Source organism: Nicotiana tabacum, chromosome 6 (genome assembly GCF_000715075.1).
Source record: "Nicotiana tabacum cultivar K326 chromosome 6, ASM71507v2, whole genome shotgun sequence".
Lineage (NCBI taxonomy): Eukaryota > Viridiplantae > Streptophyta > Magnoliopsida > Solanales > Solanaceae > Nicotiana > Nicotiana tabacum.
The window spans coordinates 20,366,594-20,379,464 of NC_134085.1; the positions used below are offsets into that span (position 1 = coordinate 20,366,594).

The 12,871-nt window shown below is 36.5% G+C and overlaps 1 long non-coding RNA gene across 3 annotated transcripts; it reads left to right on the forward strand.

Moving 5' to 3' along the window:
• Positions 1 to 570: 570 nt before the first annotated feature.
• LOC142181592 (uncharacterized) lies at positions 571 to 10,638 on the forward strand. 3 transcript variants are annotated; one of them, XR_012710263.1, is made up of 3 exons: positions 571 to 981; positions 8,398 to 8,629; positions 9,051 to 10,638. It is a non-coding gene; the product is annotated as an uncharacterized LOC142181592 (long non-coding RNA). The 3 variants fall into 3 exon arrangements; XR_012710261.1 differs by lacking the exon at positions 9,051 to 10,638 and having other exon boundaries at positions 8,398 to 8,938; XR_012710262.1 differs by lacking the exons at positions 8,398 to 8,629; positions 9,051 to 10,638 and adding an exon at positions 1,898 to 2,173.
• Positions 10,639 to 12,871: the final 2,233 nt, after the last annotated feature.

A 12,871-nucleotide genomic window follows, 5' to 3' on the forward strand; every position in this document is an offset into this window, starting at 1 on the left:
ATAATTTTTTTTCCATTGTTTGCAATTTCGGGGATTTTTGTGGCATTTTCTATCAATTGTTTGCATTTGTCTGTGCATGTTTATCTTATTTAATAAATGAAAAATACAAAAATATGTGGCAATTGCATTTAGGATTTAACTTTGCAGTTTTGAATTAAGTAGTAAATTAGTTATTTTATAAGAATAGGAAAAATCACAAAAATAGTTATTTTTGCACTTTTAATTTTAATATTTGAACTTTGGTTGTTTTTCCTTTTAATTTGGTTCTTACTTGTTTGTGATAATTGTTATTTTGAGTTAGGTAATTTAATTTGATAAAATAATTTGATTAGGAATTAATTTGGGTGTCATTTTTAATTTTTACTTAAAAGAAATTAGAAAAAGAAAGAAAAATTAAAAAGAAAAGAAGTAGAGAAATCAGATTTTGGGTTGGTTCGTTTTAATTCTCAAAGCCCAAGTCAGTTGTACCCAATGGCCCAATTACCTTATACCTACCCAGCCTAGACCATTGACCCACTAACCCTTCCCCTATATATACCCTAAATACACATTATCAGAAGGGGAGCTAAAACAAATGAGAGAGGGACGCATATAGAAGAACGACGCAGAAGGACTCCTTTGGATCTTGATCTTCTTCTTCATCAAAACGAAAAACTCAGCCGCTTCTTTTGCTTTTCTCTCGAGCACAAAAATCTCTCATCATATTACACTACACTTCTCTCAAAAAATACAGTAACGAAAAGCTGTTGAGAATTGAAAGTAGCTTAAAAATTCAATTGGAGAGCTGAGCCTTCAAAGAACTTTTTCATCACTCGAAAAGCTCGAAATTGGAGTGCTTAGCTGGGTTTTGGGTTTGGATATAACTCGGAAAGGGGAGTTGTTTGGTTGTTGTTGCTCCCACATTGCTAGCTGAGCTCCAATTTTTTGTTTCAATCGTTATTTGGCTTCTTTGTCTTCTAAATCTCGTCCTTGCATAATTAGGTACGTTCTCTTTCAAGCTATAGTAAGATCTGTTTCAATGAGAAGTTCATTGATTTGCCACTTTTCTGATTTCATTTGTGAACAACGTTGAATGAGTTGCCTGATTTCGAAATATTGTAAATGCTAACAGTGTTCGAAAGGTTAATTCAAGTTTGTCGTGGCAGATTACCTATCTAACTGGATTTTGCTGTTTGAGCTGTCTTCATATCCCGACCCTTTAATGTTAAGATTCTGCTTCATGTTAATTCAAAAGTTATTAGGAAGTTATATATAAAATCTTCGTTTTTGGCAAATACTATTCCGAGTCGATCTTAAGGATGAGACAGAGTTTGATACTTCATAATTTTTAGAGAAATGGGATTTTCAGCATTGTTAATTTGCTTTCCTTCAACTGATTTTTATATGTAACCAAATTGTGAAGATCGTTCGATTTTTTTAGATTGCCAAGTGAAAGACAAATTATCCGGATGTTTAAGGAGTTACATGCCACTGTCTGTTTCCATGGTTTCTTAGATCAGTTTTTCTCCTTGAGAGCATAATTTAGCACTGTTAGCTACTTGTCTCATCATTTTTCTTTTATAAAAAAAGAAGACAAAAAATATGTTTTCTCTAAATTAGTTGTTTTTTTTAATTCTCGCCCGTATCCAATCTGCCTGAACTACGCATACCTGATTCTCGTCTTTTGGGGCGTGATACGTAGGAAACCCACATAGGGTCTGGTCTTCCTAGTAAATCTTAGGTTCTTGGCTTTGCGGGGTCTTAGCCAAAATTTTGCACTTCTAGCCGTCTTTTAGCCAAATATGTCATTTTGCAAAAATAGCCTAAGTCATGTCTTGCATATTTCCAGTAGGAAGGGTTATTGTCTCACATAGCGCTCTAGGTATTTAACCTATTTGGTTTAAATTTTCTCATACAGACGTGGATTTACTTATCGGAGTTTGAGCATGACAGAGCCCCAGGACATCTAGTCAGGATCGCTCATTTGGGAGTGGATTAAAAGAAGATTTTCTTTTCTTTTTATGTTTTGAGTCTGTTTTTTTTATTTTATATCGTCTTTTACCTTTTAGTTTTGTATAGTAATGTCGTCGTGCTTTATTATTATTATTGTACTTTCTATTTTGCATTTGAAATGGTGTGTAATGAATCAAAATCCAAAACAAAAATTAAAATATTGTGTTTTATATTTCCGTTAGGAATTTTCTTTAGAATACTAATTGTAGGAATGAGAAAAAGTATTTTGAGGTGGTTTTTCCTTTAGGCAATTAATATCTAGGATTTAAATAAAAATTATTTTTATATTTCCTTTACTATATTATGACCAAAATTCAAAAACAAATTCCTTTTAGTACTTTTTAAAAAGTTTTCTTTAAGGCATTAATCTTAAAAATCCAAAAAGATTTTCTTTTGACGTTCTTCTTTGGGAACTTAATGAAAAATGAAAAAAAATATTCTTTTATTTTCCCAAGAACTTTAGGAAATTGTACATAGAAAAAAAACATACTTTATCTTTTGTTTAAAGTTTCTTCCTTTAGGCAATCAAATTGAAATCCAAAAACATGTTGTTTTATCTTTTTCATTGCTTGTTTCAAAATCCTGCATCAAGATATCAATTGAAAATTCAAAATATTTTTATATGGTTTATTCGTTCGATCTTCTTCCTAAAAAAAAGAATCAAAAATATTTTTTTTTCTCTTCTAGGGTTTTCCTTAATAATTTCCCATAGAGTGTTTGTCTCAAAAAGAAAAAAAGCAAGAAATATATGCTCGTTAAGCTTGAGTTTACAATAAGTTATAGAATATTAAGCCTAGAAAATTCAAAAAAAAAAGGATTTGCTTCTTTTATTTCTCTCTTCTCATCAGAGTAGTCCTTAAGGTAAAAAAAATTAGAAAAGAAAAAAGAACGTTAGTTTGTTTACTTTATTCCCGTTCTTCCAGAACTACGCAAAGATCTGATTCATGCGGCATCATAATGCGTAAGAAACCTACATAGGGTTCGATCGAATCATTTTTTTACTGTTAAAAGAAAAGAAAAAAAGGAGAAAAGAGAGAAAAAAAAGAGATGAAATTGTGGGATGTGAGAAATGAAGGAAAGAAAATAGTGAAATTAGAAAAAGAGGAAGGAAAATGATCAAGAAAGTGCTAGAAAAGCAAAGAAAAAAGAGGATTGAAATGAACAAAATGGGATGATGCCAACTGACCTTCGTACCCTCAAAGTCACTTTAGAACCGATAACTGTGGCTAGGTGCATTGCACATAAAGTGAGATTATCTTATGTTAAATGCCCTAATGATAACGTGATGGCTTTATTTTGTTATATTCATAGCAGTAAGTTGGTTGGTTTGTGGGAAGGGGTCTTATCATATTTGGCCTTTGTGAGGGATGTTGGTGCCGACATTCCTACCATTGATTCTATACTGGTGGTGTGAGACTTTCTGGATGTGTTTTATGCAAACCTGTTTCCCGAAAAGGACATTTATTTTGGTATTGACTTGGTACCGGACGCTCAGCCCATTTCTATTCCAATATATCGTATAGCATAGGAAGAGTTGAAGGAATTGAAAGAGCAGCTTTAGGAGCTTCTTGATAAGGGTTTTATTAGGCCTAGTGTGTCTCTTTGGGGTGCACCATTTCTATTTGTGAAGACGAAGGATGGTACTATGCAGATGTGCATTGACTATAGACAATCGAACAAAGTTATAATTAAAAACAAGTATCCTTTTTCGTGCATTGATGACTTATTTGACTAGCTTCATGGAGCTAAAGTGTTCTCTAAGATTGATTTGAGGAGTAACTATCACTAGTTGAAGATTCGGCGCTTTGATATTCTGATGATGGCATTCAGGACCCGCTATTGTCACTATGAGTTCCTTGTGATGTCTTTTGGGCTAACCAATGCCCCAACATCATTCATGCATCTAATGAACAGTGTGTTTAGCCATATCTTGATTCATTTGTCATAGTATTTATTGATAATATTCTGGTGTACTCACATAGCCAGGAAGAGCATGCACAACATCTAAGGATTGTACTACAGATGTCGAGGGAGGAGAAGCTTTATGCCAAGTTCTCCAAGTGTGAGTTTTGGGTCAATTCGATGGTGTTCTTGGGGCACATGGTGTCCAATGAGGGGAACAAGGTAGAACTGAAGAAGATTGAGGCGGTTCAGAGTTGTCCTAGACCATCTTGAGCTCCTGAGATTTGGAGTTTTCTCGGCTTGGCCGGATATTATCGTCGGCTCATCGAGGGTTTCTCACTGGTTGCAGCACCTTTGACCAGGTTGACCTAGTAGGGTGCTCCATTCAGGTGGTCGGATGAGTGTGAAGAGAGCTTTTAGAAGCTCAAGACTACCTTGACCAACGCTCCAGTTCTAGTTTTACCTTCAGCATCAGGTTGTACTATGATGCTTCTTGGATTGGTATTGGGTGTGTCTTGATGTAGGAGGGTAGGGTGATTGCTTATGCTTCACGTTAGTTGAAGCCTCATGAGAAGAATTACCTCGTTCATGGTATAAAGTTGGCAACCATCATTCATGCAGTGAATATTTGGAAGCATTATCTCTATAGAGTGTCTTGCGAGGTATTTATAAATCATCGGAGCCTTCAACACTTGTTCAAGTAGAATGATTTAAATTATAGGCAGTGAAGGTGGTTGGAGCTGTTAAATGACTATGATATTACCATTTTGTGTCATCTTAGGAAGGCCAATGTGGGGTCAAGTCCTTGAGTAGGAAGGCATTGAGTATGGGTAGTCTTGCATATATTCCTATTGGTGAGTGACCACTTGCAGTAGATATTCAGGCCTTGGCCAATCAGTTCATGAGGTTAGATATTTTAGAGCCTAGTCGGGTTCTATCTTGCATGGTTTCTCGGTATTCTTTATATGATCGCATCAGGGAGCGTCAGTATGTCGACCCCCATTTGCTTGTATTTATGGACACAGTTCAACACGGTGATGTAAAAGAGGTTTCTATTGGAGAAGATGGGGTATTGCAGATATAGGGTCAGATTTGTGTGCCCAATGTAGATGGGTTACGTGAGTTGATTCTAGAGGAGTCCCATAGTTCGCGGTATGCCATTCGTCCAGGTTCCATAAAGATGTATTAGGACATGGGGTAATCTATTGTGGAAGATAATGAAGAAAGATATAGTGGAGTTTGTAGCCCGGTGCTTGAGCTGTTAGCAGGTGAAGTACGATCACCAAAAGCGGGATGGTTTGCATCAGAGGCTTGAGATTCCTCTATAGAAATGGGAGCGTATAACCATGAACTTCGTAGTTGAGCTCCTACAAACTTTGCAAATGTTTTAATGCTATTTGGGTGACTGTGGGGCGGTTGACTAAGTCTATGCATTTCATTCTAGTTGGGACTACCTATTCTTTGGAGCGGTTGGTTAAGATATATATATATATATCAGCAAGATTGTTCGCCTTCACGGTGTGCTGGTGTCTATTATTTAAGATCAGGGCACGTAGTTCATATAGCAATTTTGGAGAGAATGCAGCGAGAGTTAGGCATGCAGGTTGAGATGAGTACAACATTCCACCCTAAGATAGATAGATAATAGGAGCGGACTATTTAGATATTTGAAGATATGATACATGCTTGTGTCATTGGTTTCGGGAGTTCTTGGGATCAGTTTATGCCGCTTGCAGAATTTGCCTACAAAATTAGCTTCCAATCAAGTATTCAGATGGCTCTGTATGAGGCCTTCTATGGAAGGCAGTGTCGGTCTCCTATTGGTTGGTTTTAGTCAGGTGAGGCTAGGTTATTTGCTACTGACTTGGTTCAGGTTGCTTTGGACAAGGTTAAGTTGTTTCAGGATCGGCTTCGCACGGTATAGTCTAGACAAAAGAGTTATGCCCATCAGAAGGTTTTTGATGTTGCCTACATGGTCAGAGAGAAGGCATTACTCAGAGTTTCACTCATGAATGGTGTTATGAGTGCCGGGAAGAAGGACACATTGAGCCCTCAATATATTGGCCCTTTTGAGGTGCTTTAGAGGACTGGAGAGGTGGCTTATAAGCTTTCACTGCCACCTAGTCTATCGAGTGTCCATCTAGTGTTTCATGTTTCCATGCTCCGAAAGTATTTATTGATTAGTCTTATGTTTTGGACTTCAGCACAGTTTTATTAGATAGGGATTTGACTTATGATGTGGAGCCGGTGGCCATTTTGGATCGAAAGGCTCGAAAGTTGAGGTCAAAGAATGGAGCTTTAGTGAAAGTACAGTGGAGAGGTCAGCCAATCAAAGGGGCTACTTGGGAGACCGAGCGGAAGATGCGGAGCAGATATCCACACCTATTTGAGAGGGGGAGAATGTCACAACCCAGCTAGTTGATTTGAGTATTAAAGCCATATTTCCCTATTTATTGCTTATTCTATGTTTGTTTATTGTTATTTGACTAGACGGGGTAGTTCGTTTGGTTCTAGGAATATTTCGGAATCAGTTGGGACACTTAGTCCCAAGGTTGGAAGCCTAAGTTGGAAGAGTTGACCGGATGTTGTCTTATATGTAAATTACTCCAGAATGGAGTTTTGATAGTTCTGATAGCTCCGTATGATGATTTTGGACTTAGAAATGTGTCCTGATATTGATTTGGAGGTCCGAAGGTCATTTTTGCTTGAATTGGCTAAAGTTGGGAATGTTAAAGTTTGGAAAGTTGAGAAGTTTGACTAAGAGCTGACCTTTTCATTACCGAGCTCGGATTTTGGTTTCAAAAGTTTGAATAGGTCCGTTGTGTCATTGATGACTTGTGTGCAAAATTTGAGGTCAGTTGGATTTGACTTGATAGGTATCTGCATCGATTGTAGAAGTTGGAAATCCATTAGTTTGAATAGGCTTGAAGTGCGATTTGTGTTTTTGACGTTATTTGATGTGATTTCAATCGCCGACTAAGTTCGTAACGTGTTTTAGGACTTTTTGGCATGTTTGGATGGGGTTCCCGAGGCCTCGAGTGTGATTCAACTGTAATCAGATTAATGTTTTGACTCGAGGAAAATGCATAAGACTTTCAGGTCAGGTGCGATTGCACTGGCGAAGAATGTGTCGCATGTGCACGACAGCAGAAGCGAGCATGGGGTTGCATGAGCGGTTCGGTGTGTGTTGGGCAGTGGTCACAGGTGCAAGGAATTTTTCACATCTGCAGGCCCGCAGATGCTACGAGCCTCTGTAGATGCATATTTTGATAGGTAGGACTGGACTCGTAGAAGGGGATTGGAATCCGCAAGCGTGGATTCGTATGAGCAAAGCACGGACCGCAAAAGCGGTTTTGCATATGCGAATATTTGTCCACAGATGCAGTTGGTCGTGTGCTTAAGTGATTTCCACAGAATTGGAGCCACAGGTGCGGCGGTTGAGTCCACAGGAGTGAAAAGGGTTGGGCAGATATTTAAAATCAAGGGTTTGAGTCTTCTTGTCATGTTGAGAGCTTTGGGGTGCGGACTTAGGCGATTGTTTAAGAGGTTTTCACCTAGACTGAAGAGGTAAGTGATTTTTGATCACTTTTATCCATGTATTTTGAATACCCATTGTTTATTTCACTTAATTATTATGAATCTAAGTTGGAATTTGGGGATTTTTTACCCATGCAATAGAGAGTAAGATCTGGGGATTTGAGTGTCGATTTGAGGTCGGAATTCAGTGATTTTGGTATGGTGGGACTCGTTATTAAATGTATGTTCGTATTTTATAAATTTTGTTGGATTCCGAGACGTGATCCTAGAATTGACTTTTCGGGTTGAGTTTTTGACTTTTGTTGATGAACCTAGCTTTATAATATGGAATTGATTCCTAGACCTTGTATTGATTGTATTAAGTTGTTTGTAGGTAGATTTGAGTCATTCGGGGACCGATTCGTGAGGCAAAGGCTTGTTGGAGTAGGGATTTGCACGGAACTGGATGGCCTTATTGGGTAGAATGCCTTCCGCTGTGGGTTATCAACCTAACGGCTAGTTAGTGAGCGGTTCTTTCAGGCGGGAAGCAAGCTACGCCCTGTAGGCGGTCATCTCCTTTAATGCAAGCACCTTTGTTTGACACCACCCGAAAAGCAAAAGATTCACTAGTCAAAGATTCTGAGGGTATGAATCCTTGAAATACGTGTTATGTGGTTGGTATTGAGGTGACACGCATGCTAGGTAATAGGCGTGTAGTCTTGCACCGCAGTGATTGTGACTTAGTTGATTATGTAGTGCCATATAGATATCAAACCTTATTGTTATTCATGTAATCCATACATGTTAGAGTAATTGAACTGCAATGCATGTTAGAAATCATGTTTATGTTATATGCTTATTCTATTGGGACCCGCTGAGGTCATTTATGTTGTTGAATCATTCATATCTTAGTTTTTGTTGTTACTTATTGTTACATCATATCATCATTGTTTGGGCTGATTCGTATAAGATTGTTGAGCCCGACAGGCTGCAGAGTTTGATGACTGAGTTGGGGCATCAGGGCTGGATTGCAAGTGTTATTGATGGGATCAGGCTACGTGCCGCAACATGTTTTATTAATTCATGATGGGATCAGGTTGCACGCTGCATTAGGTATTATTGATTCATGATAGGATCGTGTTGCACGCCGTCCAATATTTTATTAGCACTTGGGCAGGATCCGCCTCTTCAGAGTTTGACATACCAGCAGTGAGTACAGGTACCGTATAGTGTTGAGTGACTGAGTGTGATGAGTATGAGTTGTGACAGTAGGATTGAGTACTCTAAGAGTGAGTACATGTGAGTATCATTGTGATGCATTGGATTTGACATCCATATTTGTTTATGTAGGCATAGAGATGTAACATTCCTCATTCTAGCTATATTTGGCATATCTTACCAGTATTTAGCTTAATTGTTGAATTCGAAAGCATGTCAATATTTTCGTACTGTGTATAAATTGATTTTGAGATTTCATCTGAGTAGTACTATTATTTCCTCGTTATACCATATTGTTATTATCTGAATTTGGACTGTGCCTTTTTGAGCTCGTCACCGCTTTCAACCCAAGGATAGTCATGTTACATATTGAGTATATTGGATCGGTTGTAATCATATTACACTATACACTTCGTGTGCAGATCCAGGTACATCTGGACCCTGTGGTTGCTAGACTTGGAACATTACCTACTTGGAGACTATTGAGGTAGTTGCTTTGGCATCCGCGGACCTCGACTCTCCTTCGTGTTAGTTGATTTAGCATTGTTCTATCTTTCTAGATAGTTTTATTAGAAGTTTTGACTATGTTATCATTTAGTAGCTCATGAACTCAATGACACCCGGATTTTGGAGATTTTGTATTTGAGTAGCAGTTAATCTTATCGGTTTTATGAGATTTTTCCTGTTAAACTTATTCCATCATGTTTTTAATTTAAAATGCATAGTTATTTGTGATTATCAGCTTGCCTAGACTATGGTAGGCGCCATTACAACATATTGGGATTTAGGTCATGCCAGTATGTATCTTGCCTAATCTTGGTTTGAGAAAATAACTTTTAGGATATGACCATGTTTGCTTAATTAAAATATGTGAGGGAGCAATGTATATGCGAGATGACGAGCGTTTATTTGGGTGCTAAGGGTTATATATGTCCGGGTTAGAATTTAGGCTTTCATTATCCCTTGTTTGTTTATGTGTCTTTCATTAATTTTGTTTAATTGATTGTATGACTACATGAACATATTCTTCATGGTAGTAACCATATTTATAATTACTCCATCTTAATTTGCCAAAAAGAGCTATTTGTGAAATTGTTGGTATGCTCAATTTAGTCGTAGTCATACTTTCTATCTTGTGCACACATCCATATTTTTATTTATCATATTCTTGTTCGTCTTATTGATTATCTATGAGCATATGAATCTGTGGAGATGAAATATTATTACGGATTGCTATGATTATGGCACATTTAGACATGGTGAGCGGATTGATTTTGATGTGGCACGAGGTTTTTGTCATCCAGTTATGGTGATATTGTTATTGTTATGGCACAAGTTCTTTTTCCTGCAGTGTATGAATATGGATCCATCCCTATAGGTTTGCCCTCTCAAGCTTCTCTCTTGATAGCATACACACATGTTGTGAGAAATTGATACATTTCTGGTTGATTATGATATGAAATATGATGTGGTGAGTTTTGAGCATATGGGTGGTAGCTTTGACCATTCAAATGAATCATTTGTGCTATATCATGCATACCGTATGCTTTTTATGTTTATTTTCTGACATGCTACTTCATGCCTATGATATATGATATGGACTTGATAGACGAGATGGAATTATCCATGTTAAGTTGATATCTTATGATTTATTCTTTTATAGTATCATATCTCTTTCCATAACCTTACTGTGTATAAATATGAATTGTATAAATTTATTTATTAGTAGGTATCGTATGAATTTAACCTCGTCACTATTTCACTGAGGTTAGCCTTGGTACTTACTGAGTAGACGTTGTTTCGTATTCATACTACACTTATGTATATTTTTTAGCAGATTTTGGCATTGGTTCGAGGGGACCTCAAGAGGGTGCCTAGTAGTAGATATATGAGACTTAAGGTAGTGTTGCATGGTCATCTGCAAACCCTTGGAGTCCCTTATTTCTTTTATCATACTGTTATTTACATTTAAGATAATATTTGTATTATTGAGAGATTTTGTTGTATCTTGTTTTAGAGCTTATAACTCCGTAATACTAGGTTTTGGTGTAGTATTGTCATAGCATTTCTATGTCTGATTCCATTGAAGGACTCATCTCACGTATTTATGTTATAACCATTATATTATATCTTATTATGTTTACTTTGCTCTATGTTTGGATATTGACTTACTTAACACTGGGGCTAAGTTCCATCAAGACATTTGGTGCGATTTTGGTTCATGACCAACACAAGTAAATCATACCAAACGAGTAAATTGTTTATGATTTAACAAATAGATTGAATGCAGAAACACAAAGCCATAACAATATGATATAGTTTGTTAAACAATTGACAATCACAAAGTCATACCAATCTGATAGAGTTTGTGAAGAATTCGTAGATAACACTAAAGTCATGCCAATATGATACAGTTTGGTAGAACAATTGAATAATCAAAAACTCATGTTAATCGAGCAGAATTTGTGAATAATTTAACAAATAAGCCGAATGCATACAACACAAAATCATGCCAATGTTTGGTTAACAATTGATCAATCACATAGTCATGCTGAAATGGTAGAGTTTGTGAACAATTGAATAAGTTATCGAATGCACATAGCACAAAGTCATGCCAATATTATAGACTTTGATAGAATAATTGAACAATCACAAAATCATGCCAATTGGGTAAAATTTGTGAAAAAATTTATCAAGTCGAATGATTATAAATAACACAAAGTCATGCCAATATGATAGAATTTGGTGAACAATTAAGCAATCAAAAAGTTATGCCGATCTGGTAGAGTTTGTGGACAAATCGAACAAGTTAGTCAAATGTAGATAACACAAATTCATGCCAATATGTTAGAGTTTGGTTAACATTGGAACAACTATAAAGCCATTCCAATTGGCTAGAATTTATTAATATAACAAATAGAGTGAAGTAGATAACAAAGAAGTCATATTAATATGCTATAGTTTGCTGAAAAATAGAACAATCACAAAATCATGCCAATTGAGTAGAGTTTATGAAAACCTTAACAAATAGATCAAATACAAGTAACACAATATGATGAAAATATAGTAAATTGGATGAACAATTGAATATTCACAAAGTCATGCCAATTCAGTAGGATTTGTGAGCAATTGAATAATTTGGATAGAGTAAATGTAATGCAAGGTCATGCTAATCCGACTATTTGTGAATAATTAAATGGTATTGACAAATTTCCAAAACAAAATTGATATCTATTTCTATAAATGAAATTTCATGTGACGAGTCAATAGGTTCTTTTGAGAAATAACTCCTTTATTTGTGTTCCAAGATCTACAATAGCTTCATTTGAGGATTTATGACTCGCGCGCATGGTCTGTATCATTTTCTGAAAAGTTCAAATGTACAAATTTAAAGAAAATGTAGTTTTTTGTTTTAAAAATGTCTAGAGTTGACCATGGTCATTATTTTTGGTAAACGATATCATATCATTATTTTGACAATTCTTGTAGGCTTGTATGTTATTATTGGACTTGTATGTTTGGTTGGGGTTCCGAGTGACCCGAGGTCGTTTCAGCGCATTATGTGCAAAGTTAGAAAATTTAGTTTTAAACTTTTTAATCTTGAGTTTTGATGACCGATTCTTGATATTTGATGTTATTTTGATGATTTGAGTTAGAGAGCGGCTTTCAAGATATTATTACACTTGTGTGAATATTTGGATTGGAGCTTGGGGGCTCGGCCAAGTTTCAGACGTGTTTTGGAATTATTTAAACTGCTGATGCAAAATTTGTGGGTATTGATCTACATCTCTCACAATTACAATGTTAGGCTCGCAAATGCGAAGAAGAACAGGGGGGTGGATCTTTACATTTGTAAAGAATTCATCGGATTTGCGAACAAGGGGTGACTCGCATTTGTGACCTGGTGTCGCTTCAGCAATAATTGGAGGCTATGTACTGTTTTGCAAAGTGTGAAGCTTTTACCGCATTTGTGATGGCTTCGGACTTCACAATAATGAGGGTTTTGTCACATTTGCGATAACAGATGGGCTTAGACACTAATTGCATTTGCGATTAGTGATTCCCTTTTGCGACAGTCGCAATTGCGAACAAGAGTTCGCAAATGTGACATCCGTAACTGGATGAATGTTGGGTACTTAGCATATTTTACACCATCTTTGAACCCTAAACTCCATAAAGATGATTTTTGTAGAGCAGTATTTTTCCAAATTCATTGGTAAGCAACTTTAATTTGTTTCCAATC